Source organism: Struthio camelus, chromosome 3, assembly GCF_040807025.1.
Source record: "Struthio camelus isolate bStrCam1 chromosome 3, bStrCam1.hap1, whole genome shotgun sequence".
In the NCBI taxonomy this organism is placed as follows: Eukaryota; Metazoa; Chordata; class Aves; order Struthioniformes; family Struthionidae; genus Struthio; species Struthio camelus.
This window is the reverse complement of record NC_090944.1, coordinates 141,483,558-141,502,946: the sequence shown is the minus strand read 5'-3', so window position 1 is coordinate 141,502,946 and position 19,389 is coordinate 141,483,558. Positions and strand designations below refer to the sequence as shown.

The 19,389-nt window shown below is 42.6% G+C and overlaps 1 long non-coding RNA gene across 2 annotated transcripts in view; it reads right to left on the bottom strand.

Annotated features, from left to right (window-relative positions):
• The window catches only part of LOC104151865 (uncharacterized), a 228,779-nt gene that overhangs the window by 169,247 nt on the left and 40,143 nt on the right, over window positions 1-19,389 (bottom strand). For both annotated transcript variants that reach the window (XR_011140590.1, XR_011140591.1), the window contains exon 3: window positions 8,778-8,947. This is a non-coding gene — a long non-coding RNA (uncharacterized lncRNA). The remainder of the gene's footprint in view (window positions 1-8,777; window positions 8,948-19,389) is intronic.

The following is a 19,389-nucleotide window of genomic DNA, read 5'->3' as shown; positions in this document are numbered from 1 at the left end:
AACTCCACCTCTTGTCCCTGTGGACTAGATTATCAGGGTCAACATTACCACAGTCTGAATATAAGTACTCTTTACAAATTTCACCCCTTACCTCTGCGGATGAGACTAGACGTGTTATATTACAACAATCTGAACGCATGCTTACTACAAACTTCACACCTTGCTCCTGCAAAAGCACATAACCAGAAAGGTCACAGTAGTTTGAATATATATTGATTACAAATCCTACTCTGCCTCTGAGGACTAAGTTATCAGGGTTAACATCATAACAATCTCAGTATGCATTACAAATTTCAGGCCTTGTCCCTGCAAAGCAAAATCAAGAACGCAACAGCAGTTTTATATCATTATATTTAGCATATGAGCAAGTGAAGATAGTATGAACAAAGATTAACACTACTGTTGAAGGTATCAATAGGTTCATGAGTCCAATAATCAGAGAGCTTAATCTAGAAGCAAAATGGGTGGTGAACAATGTTCACTTGGTGCAATATGGGCACTTCCCCATCTGGGGAGCAAAATGATACAGCAAATGGCTCAGCTGTCCTGCAGCTTGCTCCACATCCTTTAACAGCATTAACTGAGCTCTGACCTTTCCCCTGTGCTTGCAATCCCTTAACTCACAGCTCTTCATCTCTGAAGGGCTTTCTGTGCCACTGCTTTATCCTTTCCTTCCCCTGTTCCTTCAAGCACGTCCATAAATCCCAGCACACTCCCAGGGTGGGAGCATGAAAAGTTTTCAACCGCTCTTGACACTCTTTCCCAGGTCGACCATACTACTGGACCTTCAGCATTACCCTTGCTGCTAATCTCATGCCTGTCCTCCAGCGTGCTCCCTCAAGGATTATATATATACCTATATATACATACACACACACACAGGTCATCCTTGATCAGTAGGAGTGCCCACTAGCTCACATCAAAAAGGTATTAGTAACTGTGCCTAGCTGTTGAAGCTTTTGGGCCATGTGCTCTCCCAGGCCAGAAGCTGCATCCTGCTAGCTCCAGGTTCCCAGCACCACCATGAGCACCGCTGAAGTGGCTCTTAGGGGCAGCAGCTTTAAGTGTCTCATGTTTCTTTAATTCTGCTCTAAAGAAAGGACCATCATGCATTCACGCTCTGGGGAGCAGTTTGCCTGTCTCTGCAGGGCAGTTTAACCACTGCAACTAGTGCTGCCTAAAAGGACCGTGCTGATCACCTGCCAAAGTCCTCAGTTTCCCCACCAGAGATGTCAGGGTCTACCTCCAGGGCAGTCACTTTAAGCTCGCTTGCTGACCCCCAGCAGCTTGGGCAGCCCAGCTCACAGCTTTCCCTTTGGCCAGGTTAGCTTTTTAATGATTCTTTTAGCAAGCCCTTACTCTGACAGAGATTCCTCACCTCCGCCAAGCACTCCCTGGCTCTCTGGAGCCCTGCTTGGAGCACTTGGCAAGCACCAGCACATCCCAGGGCACAACAGTATATTACTCTTCTGGGCTTTTCCAAGCACCACAGCCCCTCTGCAGCTCCCAGATTAGTTTTCTTTGATCTTGCACATAGAGGCAGTCAGGCTCCAAGCCACTGGGGCAGAGACTGGAAGCAGGTACCATCCCATCTCTTCCCAGTCACCTTCCTGAGCTTGCTCACATCGCCTCAGGCTGTTTCCCATCTGCTTACACATTGTTTGCACCTACTCACCCCAGACATAACGGGCACACCACCTGCACCACAACACAACACCAAAATATGCCCAATTGCAGAATCAAGGCTCCTTCCCAAGTCTCAAAGCCACTCCACAGGCCATTCCAGGCCCAATACTGCCTGCATTCTCCACCTATGACTGTTGCAGGCAAGACAGCCTCCACTGGGGGAATTTTTAGGTAATTTAAGTTATTGTCAATTAACACAAACTTCTAATCACTGATTTGAATATTGAGAAAGAAAAACAATTAAACACTTGAGTAAACACCTTTCCTCCTCCCTTCCTTGCCTCAGCTTTGCTTGCTTTCACCATGGGTTACACTGAATCCACCCCAATTCCTTTGGTGAGGCAATGAACAACACAGGAGGTTAGGGTCATGCGTGTAACATTTGGTCTGCCACTTTGCTGTGCTTCTTTCTGGGTTTCTTTCACTCCTCCTGGTTTCTCAGTGTTTTTTTTTTTTTTAATTTGAAATAGCCTGTCCTGGCAGAATTGCTTCTGTTCCCCTTCCTCCTGATGATAGTAGGTGACTTTCTAATGCCTTTTTCATTACTAGAACTTTAAAGAAACATTATGGTTTCTTGAAAAGACAGTAAGGAAAGATTAAAAGAGGTGAGAGAATATTATGAGGGGTAGCTCTACACCAACCACACACCAAAATTTGTCTCTGCAGAATATTTTAAGACATAGAAAGGCAGTAGCTGAGGTTTGCTGGACTATAAAAATGTAGGATACATTGCAGATGAACTTGCAGTGCTTTCAGATACAGCCAACTGCCTACATCATGACTTTCCTATATCTACTCTGCCAAGACATGGAATTTCTCTTTCAAATGCAAACTGTTCTAGATCCCTGATGGGAGGCAACACTCCTGTTTTCAGGACATAACTAAGTGATTTTTTTCAGTCCGTGAATACCGCACTTATAGCTTTCATTGTGGCTTCTCAGGAATCCTTCAGAAAGTCTTGCAAATGTGCACAGTTTTACAGCAATGTAAAAGATTAAGATATACAGGTCTCAAGGACACTGGACAACGCTGAAGAATCTTGTTGTAGCCCTAACAGTGTAAAAAGTGCTGGTTTAGTGTAAGCAATGTTCACCACGCTGCATGGAAAAACAAGGAAGTTTGCTTTCTCAAGTGCATCTCAATACCTCACGGACTACTCTTATGCCACGCAGGGCAATCAGCAGCGCAATGTGAGTGTCAACACCAGAAGGGTAACTCCTCTGCAACAAGCAGCCTGACTGTATTTGGGAGCCTGGCCTATTCTTCTGCATGTTTCTGCCAAGATAAATCCCAACTTGCATCTGACTTTGAAATGCTAACCACTTAGCAACCCAAAATATGTTGCTTCCTAAGCTCTAAAATCCCACATTACCTATGAAAGGCAGAAGGCTTATACCTCAAAACGCCAAAGTGTTAACAGAGCTGAATGGACTGAAACAGTGGTTGTTTTGAAAACTCCTCAAGTGCATTGATACCAGATCAGGACTCATCTGAATCAGCTGAAAATCACTTCTCATGTTCTGTGTTGACTGGTGCACTTGCTCAGATGTCTCTCAAGCTATGCAAGTCAGGAGGGAAAAAGCTGTAAACTATCAGTGAGGAACAATCCTGCTCTGTGACCATATCTTGCCAGTGTAGAACAGCTGGAATTTGTGGCAGTATCGGTTGTAAAAGTAATGTTTCACTGTGAGATTAAAACTGTCACACCCTCACAGCCCTCAATGTTAGGAAAGGACGGAAAATATCCTGAGATATGGGAGGAGAATGCAGCAACAGCTTGCCCCAAAACATATGCTGAATGGCAGAAGAATGATGCCTCATGTTGCTGAGCTGTAAACCCTGTGGGCCTTGTTTCCTCTCCAGATGTGTTCACATCATTTTAACATGACTGTCTACAACAGCAGGCAGTCATCATTTATCTCGACTGCCATCACCCTGTTTTAAGTTTCCAGCAGGCTTTTATGCAGGCCAGTAGAAGACCAGAAAAGAAAGGGCTGGAGGATGGGAGCCTCTCTTAGTATACTGATGTCCACTGTGCATGTTAAAACATAACCAGGATTGACTGAGAGAAGATGGCTGGACTGCCTGAGCATACACTTCGAAGCATGCTGCATTCAGTGACCCCAGGAAAAAGAGACTGCCTCTTCCTACATCAGGCCTATCCATGCTCCCACCCTGCCTCCCATGTTTGTCAAACCCCTGAAAACGTTTGCAGTGGCAAACTTGAGCGCTAGGAGCCAGGGAAACACCTAGTAATGGGGAGCAGGAAATCTGTCCAGTCTTGCAGCGTGTCTGGATAGGTGGAGGTTTTTCATGGCCTACTGGTCTCCTGTTTTCTGCACAGTCACCCAGAATCCACTTCCTTTGCCCGGTTTGATGCCCATGACAGCATCCTGGACCATTTAGCTTAACCACACATCTATCTCATTACCCATCCCCAAAATTAGCATGGAAAACAAATGCCACCTCACCAGAGCCCAGTGCTTAAATGCAGTCTCACTCCCTACCTCAATTCAAATTTCACGCTCTGCTGCAAGCTGACAAGATAATTGTTAGATAATTACACAGTCTTCGTTTCCAACTGCAGCAAAGATGCAGCAGTGAGAACGTACAAGTTTGATAAGAATTACATGTTTGTCCGCTTTTCAAATATTATTCAGCTGGCCTGTATACTACCAAATATGTACCTGCTGGAAAGAAACAATGGCTGGAAAATGGCTGAGCTCTGTTTGCTCCTCTTGTTAATGTCATTAGCACTTGGGTTTGGAATAATAGAGAATAACGGGATTAGTGGCAGTTGGCACAGAAAGCTGTAGGGCTAAACCGGAGGCCTGGCTTCAGAAGCTCCAGCAATCCAAAGGAGCGCTCTCTGCCCCAGCGCTCCCCTCAGAGACCCACCTTGGGGCACCCAGGGTGGGACAACTGCTGCAGCCACTGGCAGTGGCACACGGCAAGGGGGCAAAAGAAGGATGGGAGAAGTCAGGAGGTTTCACCAGACCTTTGTCAGCCAAACCTCTGGTTGCAAAGAAGGTAATTTCAGCCATTCCTGGCATATTTTTGCACTGTAGATACTGTGGTCCAGGTAGACCTACCTGAATAAACTTTAAAAGCAGCTCAACCCAGGAGCCCAAGCTGTGTTCAGGAGGAGCTATGTGGCCTGCAAAACTTCTGCTGGGAAACTCAGGCTGGCAGGCTGCTATGGCTCTCCTCTGCCAGCACCCAACTGAGCCATTTTGATACTAGTTCTGGTGTGCCTACATGAGGAAACATGCCCTAGGAGAAGGGCTGTTTTTGCACCAAGGTGTTTTTAGGGTGTCTACCACGATGGGACCACAGAGTAGCTCTCTGAGTACAAGCTGGAAGAGGGACCAGTAAGTTCCATCCCTGTTTTGGTCAAGATTTTAGCAATCACTCAGTTATACCTGTAGGGAAGGCAGTCCCTTATATTTACCATAAGACACATTCATTGTTCCCCTGAGGTACTGCTGCAATTCAGAGGGGAAGCATCATATGAGACATCAAATCACCATGAAGCCTAGCCTATGAAAGAGTCCATTCTCTAGCATCCAGGCACTACAGCTGCTCAGGCAGACACAGCATAAAAAAATCAGACTGACCAGAAAAATAATTTTGGTTGCATTCAAAGTCACAAAAAGTGTTTCTGCTTGAATCTAAAATTTCGTTTCTGATCACTGTATAAAAACCTGAAAAAACTACACAGAAATCTCATTTGCCCTTCCAAAAACCTCATAAGAGAAGAATAAATCAATGGACCTACCCCCAGCACTTCAATCACCTCACATAACTCATTTCCTGTTTTGTGACTGTTCAGTGGAAAAAAAACACACACAGAGGAAGAGCCCCAGAAAGGCCTAGGTCTCCAAGGCCTATTTGTATTCCCTGTGAAACTCCATGCTATCATACAATAAGCAAGAGGTTTTCCTTCTTTCATATTTTAATTGCTCTGCATTTTATTTGGTTATGAGCGTTTCCCATCAGGCTGTAAAACACTGAAGCCCAGAACTGTAACACCTGAGCCACCAGCATCTGATTTAATGGTATTACCAAGCGCACTTATATCTCGTCCAGTTTCAGAGCTTGGTGTCTTAAGGCATCCACAGCTGCTGATGCCACAAGGACTTCAAGGCAGAGGGAGATGTTCAGACCAGGGATCCTTAGTTTTCTTCATTCAAGATAAGTGCTGTTAATAAAGACTATCTGGTCTTTGAGGTCCTAACCCAGGTTTGCAAATCTGGCTGCTTTTCCCCTTCTCCTACCCAGGTCTCAGTTTCAATGAGAAATCTGCCTTAGTCTGAAACAGGAAATCATTTTACATTTCCTATCCAACTCTACTTAGCACATCAAGAAGCAAGTCTTCAATTAAATAGGGACCATTTCCCTAAAAACTCTAGAACTACCACCACCCAGTGCAAGGTGTCTTTCCTGGATTATTCCTGCTTATTTCAGTTACTTGAATTTTCAGCTAGGGCTAGTAGCTGATGACTGGTTTTGCTAGTTATTGGTTTCATATGAGTTTAAACTCAACTAAACTGATCATCAGTACCTCTCCACTCCTTGAGGGACTCGGAAGTTATCCCAAAAGCATCCAGGCAGTGGAGAGTTTGCCTTGTTGTGCCCCCCACCCCATAAGATAATTTCGCATCCCAACTCCCACATTTGTCTGTGAGGATCCAGAATTGCCAGGCAAGACCAGGGATGGATTTGGGAAATACAGATGGGGAAACCTGAGGAATGGTGTATTCCTGGGAAGGGGTGAAGAACAGAAGAGTACAGATGGGAATGGGCTAGCAGAGGAGGAAGAAATTCAAACCATTAATTTCAGCTTGCAATTGCAGCCAACTATCTTCATTTCAGCTACAGTTTCTAACACGTTTTGCCCATTAGTTAAGATTTGGCATCACGTTGTCCTTTTGGTAACAGCTGCTTGAAAAGATATTTGGATAAAACTTACCAGAGTGAAAGCCTTATTAGACAAAATGCAGCTCTGAGATACTGCGATATGTTTCCCGCTTAGTGCCAGCAGAATAGTGGTAAACACTTTGCTAGGTATTCACACATACTATAGACTATATGGGGCTAGACTTCATTGCATTATGTTATTGAGGCGTTCTGGCCTGTGAGGTGGCCAGATGAGGGCAAGGAGGGTGCTTGGGAACGGTATGCAAAGACCAACAACAAAAAAGCCTACCCTGTCAGATGTGGACAGGGCAAGGAACACACCAAGATAACAGGGAGCTCAGGAATACAGTGTTAAAGTCTCCTATTAAAATGAAATAAATTAGAACACAACCCCAATCTGAGGAAAGGGCATGGGATTGCTTCTGAAAGAAACTCCATCCAGGGGCCTGAATGAACCAGGCAGAAGAGACCTTCTGCCTTCCATGAGACAGAACCCCCTATGTAAAGCTCCCTCCTCCAGGAGGGACATTTCTCCTGATGGGAAATGGAAAGAAGCAGCTGAAAACTGATGAAACCCAAAAAGCTAAACCTAGCAATGGCTGAGAGGAACACCACACACACAGAAGCGATCTCTAGCAAGGCAAGCTTGCTAGAAGGATTTTACCCACATCTCATCTCTACTGCACAGTGCCACCTCATGCTCCTAAGTGTGGCTAACACATGCACCCAGCAGACCAAACGAGGGCATTTAATTAGCCTGCACTGCCTCAGTAACAGCGTGCTAACACGGCTACTTTGTTCCTGAAACCCCAGTTCAACGTAGGGCATTGGCATTACCTTGAGAGCAGCTCACTCAAAGATAGTACAAACCTCTCAAACACGGTGCTTCATTGTGCTGTGTACAAATGCCTAGAGTCTACTCCTTTAAAGTGACAGGAACTGCTGAAGATATAGGGTAAAAAACAGCCGAGCACTCACAGGAGGTTGCAAATATTCAGCACACCCCAGCTAGTGAACCCAGTATCTAGAATAAGCCATCTAACATACTGAACAATACAAGGCAATTTACAGACCAAGCACACAATTGTATTCAAAGTAAATGCTGAGCAGACTTACACTGTCTCCTACAACAGCTTTCAAACGGTGACCCACAACACGCCAAGAACTTCAAGACGCTCTCCACACTTCCTCCTGTGGTAGGGACTGTGCATTCGAATGCCTTCAGACATTGCCTGTGATACTTTCTACAAGCTACAGTTCAGTGCCTGGTCCCACTGCCTCCTTTTTTCCCCTTCTTCTCCTTTTTGCTTATTTGAAACAAAAGTACATCTCTGCACTAGCTATGCCTGCTGGCTAGACCTCTCCCTTCCCATAAGTTTTTTTTTTAGGGCCAGGACTCTTGCTGAAACAGAAGAGGCAGCGAAAGCACTGAACAGAGCTGTGACAGGGAGAGGATAAAGGGAGAGAGACCTTGCTGTGGGCTATACAGAAGCATTATGTGAAGGGAGGTTCACCTCCACTTCCTCATTCCTAGCCTAATATTACTTGCCCAGACTTGATAGTTTGTCAGTTACTCACAGCCAGTTGGAGGATTTGCTGTAAAAGCAGCTGGACAGTGCAGTTCAGATCCTAAAGAAAGGCCAGTGTCCAGCCTTGAGGGCAATTTTTGGCATTTTAAAGAACAACAAGCCAAAACATCCCATCCACCTTCAGAGAAATGCAAAGCTTTGTTACCTTTAAACTGACTTGATGAGAATTAGGCTAGTATTGGACTACCCCTGCACCAGTCCTAGCTCAGCCTCTTGATAGCCTGGGCTCATCAAGGGTACAATGCACTTCCTGCATCACAAGGAAACAAGGATTTCCCCCCCCCACACCCCCCCCCCAAGACATGCATTTGTCTCCATTTTAGTTGCTAATACAGAGTAGAGCAGGTCCTCCTCCAGCTTTCCTGCAAGCCATGTCTCCCCAGAGATGAAGGCATCAAGTCAGTACCCTGAAGGAAGGACGTTCATTTGACTTGTTTTTAGAGACAGGTTCATGCCATGCAGGTTCAGGCTATCTATATGCAATACTACAACTTACAGGCTTAAGTCTATGAGCAATAAGAGGGACACATACATCATATATACTGGGGCAAGTTTTAAATACTTTCGGCTTATGAACCTTACCATCAGCAGGCCCAAAGAATATTTGGGGAACACTCCAGCTCTATCATTTCAGGGGTCCTGAAGCTTCTTTTGCTTTCTTCTGGGATGTCTACAGCTTCTCACACCTCCTCAGATACCTCCCGCACAAAGCGCACAGTGCCAGTAGAAAAATATCTGGAGAATCTTCTCAGCTAAAGGGGTAAGAAAGGAACTGTGAGCGGACACAAGACAATTATTCTAGAATACCTTTATTTTAGCCCAAAATAGTAATGATACAGGACACCCAGCAAATCCCACCTCCAGGCAGAATTCATCCCAGTTAAACTCAAAAGGTTGGCCACGTGTATTATAGCTCCATATATTGCAGTTCAATACCCTCGAAAAATAAACTGAGGTTCTTGAAAGAACTAGACAAAAAGCTGCTGAGATAAAAGGTTTTCTTTTAATAGCTCAAGGATTTTTCCCTGCTAGGACTGAGATGTCCTTGCCTGCAGAGGAAGCTCTCTCTCAGGGTCTTCCCCACAACTGTGAAGAACATAGCACAGCACCATAGCATCCCTAAGCCAAAGAAGCTTGTTTCATCTGCATAAGGGATGGTGTCATTTTCTCTGCCTCCTTGGTATGCTGGCCCAAGGGCACTTTTGAACACTGGTGACATCCGCAAACTGCTGGGCTTCTTTTTTTTTTTTTTAAAAAACAGATAAACACTGGAGTAGAAAAGAGGAATTGAGGTCCAGACCCTCTGCTGGCATGAATCTGCACAGCTCCCTCAGGCCTAGTAAAGTTCATCCAGCTAAAGACTCTGCCCTATCTATATATTGTTTTATTCCTCAAAGCAGGAAGTAAAGCTGCTATCGCAGAAATACTTTCAGGGTTGCCTTACTGAAGCAACTTGTTCGTCATGGCAGCACAACATTTGTTCACTGCAACCCCCAACAAATCATAACACAACAGAATGTCTATAATTCTTGACGGAAGCTTTCTGAGTTTCCACTGCATTCAATCAGCACCCATAAAAAAAGGGGGGGGGAATGCCAATTTCCCTGCTGGGGCAAATGAGTACACTTCCACTGAAATTAAAGCTCTTCAGCCCACTTAAACAAGCTGAGAATTTGAATTTGTTCCTGCTCACAACCATTTTTAGATTCAGAATTCCTGCAGGAGGAGTAACAATTAAACAGTTATCTCCTAAAACAGCTTTCATGCAAAGGTCTCCAGTCCTTGAAAAAGCGGATCTCTCTCATTACCCATGAGTTTTAGTTGAGGCAAAGGAAGAAATGACTTACCCAAGTCTCTTAACTAAACAGCCAAACAAGGATACACCCAAGCCCGGGAGACCAGGTTTTGAAGTGCCTGTTTCACAACTATGTCTAATCAAACATCGTTTCAAACAAAGAGGAACTTTAAAATGAGGAACCTTTTTTAAAATAATTGCTCAAACCACAGCTACCACATTGAGACATGTTTCTGAGCTTTTAAAAAGGCTGCTTTCAACATTCCTAATATTCATTGTTTAAACCATGACTTTACTGAATTTTTTTTTTTTCCCCCCTGTGTAGCTGAATATGTCCTGTATCTAGAGGGTAATTTTGGCTTTAATCTGCACTAAACACTAGAATGTGGGGCAATTGAAGCATTTGATGGTGATTATAACAAGTAGCCCATGAAAGGTAATTTTAAAAAAGTTAATGAGTTCTCATTAAGAAGGGATAGACATGTACTGTAATGAAAAATGTTTGCATAAAGAATGTAACTTCCTAGCTTTTTATTTTACTTTATAAGGAATCTATAAAACTTTTTAATATGCCTTCAATTAAATCAACGGTTTAGACAAGGCTTGCGTTTTATTTTCATTATTGCTTTGCCATAGTAGTACACAGAAATCTAGTTTTCTAAGGAAAGCAACTGATACATCAATTAATCAGTCTCTTTTGCCACCCTATTCTCTACTGAATGTCCAGGGCTTCAACTTTTTTCCCCCCCTTAATTAAGGGAACTCAGCAACAAAGTGATTTAGTGATAATGAATCCTGCCATTTCTGTAGCTATGTGGTCACTGTTAGCCACTATTTGAATATATCAACATAAATAGACCCCTTCAGTGACTAAACAAAGTTATAGTAGCAATAAACTAAGCCTGCCATGTACACTTGGTTAAACCTTTAGCCAACATAAATACAAGGCAGCCTTTTACTGTGATTTGTTTGGTACAATGACATCATACATTTCCAAGTAGAACATCATGACCACAGCCAAAAAGCTAACACAAATCCCTTATGTGAATCAAATTGCAACCATCTAGAGTTCATGGCAATGACTGTTCAGTTTCTGACTTCTCTGCCCTCATGTGACCACATTATAAAATAACCTATATATTGATCTCAATTTCGCATTTTCTGCATGATTACATTTTGGCAAGGGGACTCCCTCAGTCTTCTCCCTCTGCAGGAATGTTTTGAAAGTTACTGAAAAGTCAGAATTTGCCAGCTCAGAGCCAAATCCAACCTTCCTCTGCTGAAGCAAATCCTCTAGGAGGAACAAAGGCTACAAAGAGCTGCATCTGGAAGTGGACAAAAACAGCCAGCAAGGCAAAAGCAGACACAGAGTCCCAAGTGGAGGCTGTACTAACTAGAGCTAAAGCTAGCTAAAGTTGATGAAGGGGGGCCATGTATGCTTGGGTAACAAAACATGGGGGGGGGGAAGGGCAGGGAAGGACATAACAAAGGAATGCAGAGGAATGGGGGTGGGGGGGGGAATCACACTATCTTAGCCAGGCCTAGACCATAATTCTGCTCACCTTCTAATCCAATAGAACCTCTCCCTGAGAGCATGTCTACAATGCAAGATAACACACAGCCCAGAAATATCTGACCTAGCTTTAAACTAAGCAGCTTCACTATTAAGAACATTCATACTGCAGAACATCAAGCTCAGTAAGGCTTCGCCTTGTCCATCAAAAAGCAGAGCAAGCTGTATCAGAGGCACAAATCTCCACAACAAGACAGTACCTGAAACCTTCTAACAATAAGAGAGATGCTGCTCCTGAGGGCTTTTATTCCCTGCAGCAAGGCCCCTGGCCAGCTGGGACTGGCCAGGAGCAGCAGGCAACAGCTGAGCATTGGGTTCCCTTTTGCATAGCAGAGGAACGTACTCTGCTGGCTCCTATCAAGCAGTGCTCTCGCTTCTGTTCATAGCAGAGGAAACACCACTGTGAGCACCTGTGAACTGTATCTCCAAAAGCTCAGCAGCCAGCTATACTACTCTGTAGCACAACTGATTGTGTACTGCTGCTGCCCCAAGTCGTTTAAAAAAAGTGCCAGGGTGTTAGTGGATACTGACCCTGCCTCTGAGCTGACAAATCTCATTCTCAGGAGGTTATAAGCTAGCACCACAGTGAAGTGAAGCAGGGAAGCTGGAGTCCTTGTGAGCTACTGGAATGGAAGGAAAAATACTGTGCATTTTCCTCTCTTTTCCCTCATATTTCCACCTCAGCACTAGCCAGGTTTAACCCAGAATCATGGTTTACTTTTAAAAAGTCAAGCTCTTATCTGTTTTCTAGTTACAATTTCTTCACTAAATAAAGCAAAACAATTAAATACTTTAATGTAGAAAGGAATCAAATGAGTAATTGCATCAAAGACACGTTATTGATCCAGAGATGAGCAAAGGATGAAAGAGAAGGAAGACTTATCTGAGCCTGTGTGCATGACACAGTTAAAAAAGGAGAAAACTTAATAACTAATTGGTGAAGCCATAAAAATGGCAATAAGAAGCTTCTGCCTTAACCAGCTTTGTGCTGAGCTATACGTATAACTTTGTCACCTTTTATTTATATTGTCCTCATGAAAGATTTGTTGAAAGAGGAGCACCAGAAAAAATAATCTAAAGCTAGTCCTCACAACGGATTATATTTTACAGTATTTTAAAAACAAAGAGATAAAGCAAAGTCACTCATGTATCAGCTTTTTCTCTACTCTCTCTTTATTCTCTCAAGCCTATGTTGAGTAATATTTCTTGCATTCTAAATCATAGTATATTAGGGATGAAAAAGACTTCACATTCTTTTTTCTCTCCCTCTCTTTTTATTATTCCTTTTGAAAGATCTGCAAAGGGCTGAAATATCACCCAGTCCTCTATGAGGCCAATCAGCACAATGCTTATTAGAAACAACACAGAAGATGTGATCTATTTTTAATTAAGCCATCTTTGAACAATGCTACGTAAGGAACCTGGCTTTTGAACTGCAAGGCAATCACCGAATGGACGGTAAGTGAATTAAAAGTAAACAGGAGGAATAATTCAAAATACAGGGAGGGCTCAGAAGGGAAAAAAAAATATTTAAGGAAAGAAACAATGAACATTTTCTTACCATTATTTTGAGGGTGCATTTCATTCCCTATTTTGACTCACTTTTCAAAGCCACATCAGGTTGTTTGCAGGAACAATTTGTTAGCAAATACATGGTTCTCCTCTGCCGAGAACATTAGAAACTGCAACATATATACAACACTTACTGATGTTTAAGTATCAATCAGATTGTGTATTATTTGAGCAGAGTATACATTCAAGTCCACTTTACACCGTTATGGAACAGACTAAACAAACCTGACCTCAGAGGTGACCCCCACAGGATCCCAAAAGATTGCAAATGTATAGTAGGCAGTCACCATGAGACTTTTACAGCCTGGTAATGGCATGCAAATGACACTCCATCTCTGTAACGCAGCCAAATTCTGGGGTTGTATATGAGAGTAATTTCCTGAAGAATTTGGGGAAAATGTGATACTTTTCCTTTCATGTATGAAATTCACAAGATCTCGTCCTTTCACTAGAGGACTACAGGGAAAGCGCAGACAAACTTATCTCCAAGCCGTACTGTTCCCTGTAGCAGCACCTCTCCAAAACTCTCCTTCCGTTAAGTGGAGTGGGCACTTTTCCCTGGCACACAGGGAGAGCCCGGCATGCTGAGCCCAGTGTTTACACCTCAGAAAACATGCTCAGCACCTTGCTACCTATGCAGTAGGTGAAGCAGTCTCCTCCAGAGGCCAGATCCAGGCGGGAGTCGAGGGGAGATGCTCTGAATTGCCCTGTGGAGGATCCGTTCTCCCTCTCCAGTGTTTATATATGGTGTAAGGAAACCGGCCATAGTTTGCTCCTTAAAGTCAGTCAGTGGGAATCCTACTCCTTCCACTTAGGATTGCATTTGTTTAACAGAATATATGCAGTGATAGAAACGGTTCAGCATTAGTGAAGCTGTCTAGTGGGTCTCCTGTCAGTCCCCTGAGTGAAGGCTTTGCCTTGGTGGCTCCATCACTCAGGATTAGGCCAGTTTTCACAGCAGAAGCCACACCTACACATGTCACAGATGTAACTTCTTGTCCTCCCAGCTCATATCTTTCTTGGCACTTTCAGTGCTGTAGCTGTGTTTTTCCAGTTTTGCTTCAAGGCTTCCACTGCAGCTGTGTATACATTTGCCATAAATCAGCTTATCTGTTCCCACTGGAGCTCTTAGCAGGGGAAAGGAGACAGGGGAGGAAAGGTGAATGCATCTTCCACAAGTCTTTGTATCTCTACGTATGCTGGCTAGTAAAGGACTGGGATCATTCTGGTGTAGCAGAGGAGCCTGGTTGTGGTTCCACCATACACTTTGAGGAAACAACTCCCCCTCTAGTTACGCTGAGTAGCAGCTCCCCAAAGCACAGCATGCCATGACCATGCTCCCTCACTCAGTTTTTACTAGAGCTCACAGATGGACATCTGTTTTAAGACATTCCTATGACTGCAGGGACTCAGGAGGGCTTTTTTCAGCCCAGCCTGGCCGTAAGACTTCCGCTGTTCATTGTGGACCTCCCTACCAGTATCTGTGCTTTCATCAGACTGCTGATGTGTTGCCACACTCTACACCCTGCACAGACACTACTTGGGTCACTAAAACCAGAATCTGAGGGAACATACAACAACAGCCCTGCTTCTTTGCACAGTTTTCTTGAGGGGTGTGATTGGTACTTATATTCTTCAATTTCTTTCACCTGACTTCCTCTGCCAAGAGTCCCTGGGCACCACCCAGGGACAGGACTGTACTGAAAGGGCTTATGCCAACAAATGATTTGGCCCAATAGGTTAAGACTCTTCTGTTTACAGCAACTGCATTAAAGGGAGACACAGGGAAACACTGACAAATGTAGTAAAACAGCATTGATTTAGCGTATCTCCTGTGTGGGGTATTTAGGTAGACATGGAGCTTCATTAGGAAAGTGCATCTATCTTCTTCAAGATACTTGTGCTTAGTGTTAACTATACATAAGGACTAGGAGGAGAAAAAACTGTTGAGCTCTTAGCTCTTTTACAGAATAAAGTTCTGTGAGGTTTTATTGTTTTCAAGCCCCACCTAGCAGACACTTCCTTTTCCCTGTGACTCCCCTGCTTCTTCTACCCTCCTCCCAAAACCACGCTGTTAGTAAACTGCTTATTTTCTTCCAGTATATAACATTACAAACCTACGGGTATTTTCCTTTCCTCTGCAGTTCCAGCCTCTTCTGGGGAACTAAGTTATGCATACTGCATGAAAATAGGACCACAGGCTGGGCCTCTACAAGCTGCTAATTGAAAACCTTGTCAGTAATAGGAGGAAGTGGCAAGAAACTTGGCAGGCCCTCATGCTTTTCACGCTGTATTTAGCTCTTGGTACTTGTGAATGGCAGCTCTGCAGTACTTTGCAGAGGTTTATAGGTTGTGCCAGTGCTGTCTCTGCAACTACAGAACACGTTCTTCTCTATAAACCGAAAAAAAAGAAGGAAGTTTATATCCAGAAAGCCACATCCTGTGCTTTTCATCCAGGTAATACTGCCACTGAAATGAAAGTGAAGAAGACAGAAGGCAAGACCTCTCATCAACATGCATGACTACGGGCTACAGAAAAAGCTGATGAGGCAATGTTACTCTTTAAAGGAAAAATCCACATGCTGGATTCCTAGCAAAGGTGATCTTAAGTTCTAGCAGCTAAGAAAGTGCAACAGGGCGCATAGAAGATGTCTGGGCCTGGTCCTGCAATTCTCAGTTGAATCCTGCCTCAAAACACCGATTCATATGGGAGTGGAGGAATCCAACCCTGTAGTTAGAATAGGCCCCATTAAAAATTACTACAAATTGCCTGATATGAAATGCTTACATTATGAAAGCAGGGATGATTTTGCATCTGTTAATGAGGATAATGACTAATATATTCAAGCAGTAAACGTGACAGCTGTCTGTATGTTTTTAGGGGCATATATTTTTAGATGCAATTTACCTCCAAACATATTAACTACTACATTCTCCCAAAGTGCTCCAAACCCTAGAAGCTTAAGAATGCAGGTTAAATTTCTTTCTGTTTCTGCAACACACAGTTACATCACTTCTGTCTCATTATTTGAAAGCTCTCACAAATCTGCCACTCAGATCCTCAGCTAAGTGATATAGTAAGGGGAAACAGCTAATGCCAGTGTGAAATGAAACAAAATTGAAATCACAGTCTGCAGAAACACTGCTTAAATACAACTGCACTGCCTGCTGCTCGATTTTAACTAGTTTAATCGCTTGCTGACCAAGCAGCTTATAACTATTAACGAATATATGCTTGTACTTTTTGCCCATTTTTCAAAACCAAAGATTTGCAAGACAAACTCCAATTTTAAGACAAAAGTCACCCCATTAAATCTTAACAGATGTTTCTCAAGTTTAGAAGATTAAGAAAGATTTCAGCATCAAAAATCAAAGAAAATATTCTATGACCTTAAAAAAGGATAAATTGCAAAGCTCTAAACAAACCGAAAGTCCACTTTGACAGCTGCATCTGACTGAATTGATGAGGTGCTATTGATGTTTGGATTAAACTATGCCTCTGTGATCAAGTACTCAAACATGGGATAAAAGAGGAATATATTCTTTAATCCCACCAACTAATTTTGTGTAGGCAGCAGTTGCAGAAAGCAGTGGTTACAGAACAAACGTTGGAAGTGGCTTCACTTTTGCTTATTGACAAAGCTATTTTTATTTCATTAATTCACCAAGTATACTATCAGCGTTTAAACTAACACGGGGAAATCTATAACAGGCACAGTATTCTCCACAAACAAATCACTGAAAATTTCAAAGTCATTAAAGGTAGAATCAATAGGATATGATTCTGAAGGGCTAGGAAGATGCAGTGCTAAAATGTAATAGAAAAATTAGATATTGATTTTTTTTTTTATATAATCTTGATAAACAAAGTAAACAATGCAGGAGATTCCAGTTCTGTTTCTATAGCATCTCTGCTCCAAAAAGGGAAAGGGTTAAGAGACAGCTAGGTCACTTGTTAATTACTGTCTTCATCTATCACTCTGTAACCCTACAAACTTGCCACCACTATGAGAAGACTACATAATGTATGCTTTCCAAAACAAGAAACTCCTGGAAAGCAAACCTAGGCTTCAGAGGCTACGTTACTAGGAATCAAAATGGGAGAAACTCTAAACCAAAACTAGCTAGCTGTAAGCCCAGATTCTCATCTGACAACAGCTGGGAAAGGGCTTTGGGGTAAATGAGAACCAGACTTTTAATGTGTCAAGTGTCACTGTGTCCACTACCATACACTGGGACACCTCCTAGAGTTCAGATCCATCACGAAGAGGAAACTAGGTATAGGAACGGAGAAGATGGTGGCCGTTTGCAGAAAGTCCAGTCCCAGGCTGACACAGGCTTGGGCTATGGGCTGTCCACATATAAAACCTCGTAACCCGAACAACAGCACAGCAAACATCTTGGCACATCATTTCGCAGGAGAGAAAGTCCAGTGTTGAACAGACTCCCAGGATGAAGGGATCCCAAACCTGCATTAGGTAGGCACAGGTACAGGTAAAACTCACAGGCAGTAGATTTGTATTCTGACAAAACCTTCCCCATTCACATACACAAAACAACTCAAGAATATTTTTTCACTCAAATGTGTGATTCTAGAGTGACTTACTGAAGAATTATGTCATTTTAGATGAACTACTCCCATCAGCAAATATTCACCATGCGCATCCTTGTGAGTTGTTCACTAAAATAAAGGGGGTGTGCGTTCTGGAGAGATCAAAGGATACAATAAAGGTAGGTAGCTGTTTGCAGAGCAGACTCTGGAGAGGGAGTGAATCCACTGAAGCTGGTGGCAAAATCCTCATTGGTTTCAAAAAGGCCAGGACTTCACCTCTAATTTTTTAGCCCTTCTGCCTCTTTTTGTTACTCCTGTTTCTCTTAACAGCTTTTCTTTCCTACTGGTAAGGAGCATCCACTTTCCAGGTCCAGACCTGCACACATTGTTACTTTATTGTGCATGTGTGAGAAGAGGAAGAAAAAGCTTTCAAATTCTGGGAGCTGCTTTTGAGAAGAGCCAAGCACTCCCAAGTTGTACTGAACTAAACCATACATTTTCCAGGATTAGGCCCACATTAACCAAAACCAGCTGCCCGGCATTCAAGAGAGGCAGCAAAAGTGACACGTGATATTATGAACATAAAAGAGAAGAATGAAAAGAAGGGATGGTCTCTTCACCTAACCTGGCAACATAAAAAAGGTACATTCTCAGCTTTGGAGTAGTCTAGGCTCTTTTATAATTTCTTCAAGCACATTTAGGTGTACATTTTCAGGAAGAGAATGGATGTAAAAGAAACTTAACATTGCTATCAGTTTAGTCTGTTTTTACAGCCCTTGTTCTGGAAGGATGCAAAGACACATCACACTGTGACTGGAAAATACTGGATGAGTAAATGTATGCAGTAATAATACGTTTGTGTGTTAATGGTTATTTATACAAAAGTCTCATGTTTCTTTCTACATTGTAAAAAACCAGAATATTGACAAAAAATTTAGTCTATTGCTGGTTTTTTGTTTTGAGCTGGAGAAAATAAATCTTTGCAATTTTTTTCAAACTCTTTTAAACTCACAAATATATCGGCTTATGCTTTCAGAATTGTAAATATGAAACCAAGCAGCACCACTGGTTATGATTTATATAGTTGGGCTATGGCTATTATGCAAAGATAGGTTTTACCATTACAATTATACTTATGTAATTCTGACGGTTTTCTTTGTGTTGCTAGGGAATTCTGTAAACAAACCAAATAAAACCACAGAGTACTTCAATAGCAGTGACAAAATTTCATAGCCACAATACGGAGAATATGGTCTAATTATTCTATAAACACACTTTGATTTGTTTACTTCAGTGTCAAATTAACTTCAAATATGTAACAACAGTCACTGATTTGATATGGTATACAATACTGCCAGTGACTGCTCTCATTGTAGCATGTGTAAATCTATCTCTTTTTAGAATGAGTTCATTTCTGAAAGCGTCTCTGCAGTACATTGTGAATACTAAATAGGGAAACACATATGCAACTTATTTAAAAGAAAATTATTTCCAATGAATTTTGCTATGATCCAGCATATTTCAGCTCCATTTTATTTTTCCTTTTGCACAGTAGAAGGAATAATTTTTAGGAAGATTAATAACTCATGATTTAGAGAAACAAATTATAATCTCACTGAAGGGAAAAAAAGCCAAACTAACCTCATCTCCATCCATACAGTTGCCCTGAATCAGTAGATTTGTGCTACTAAAAAGGAGGACA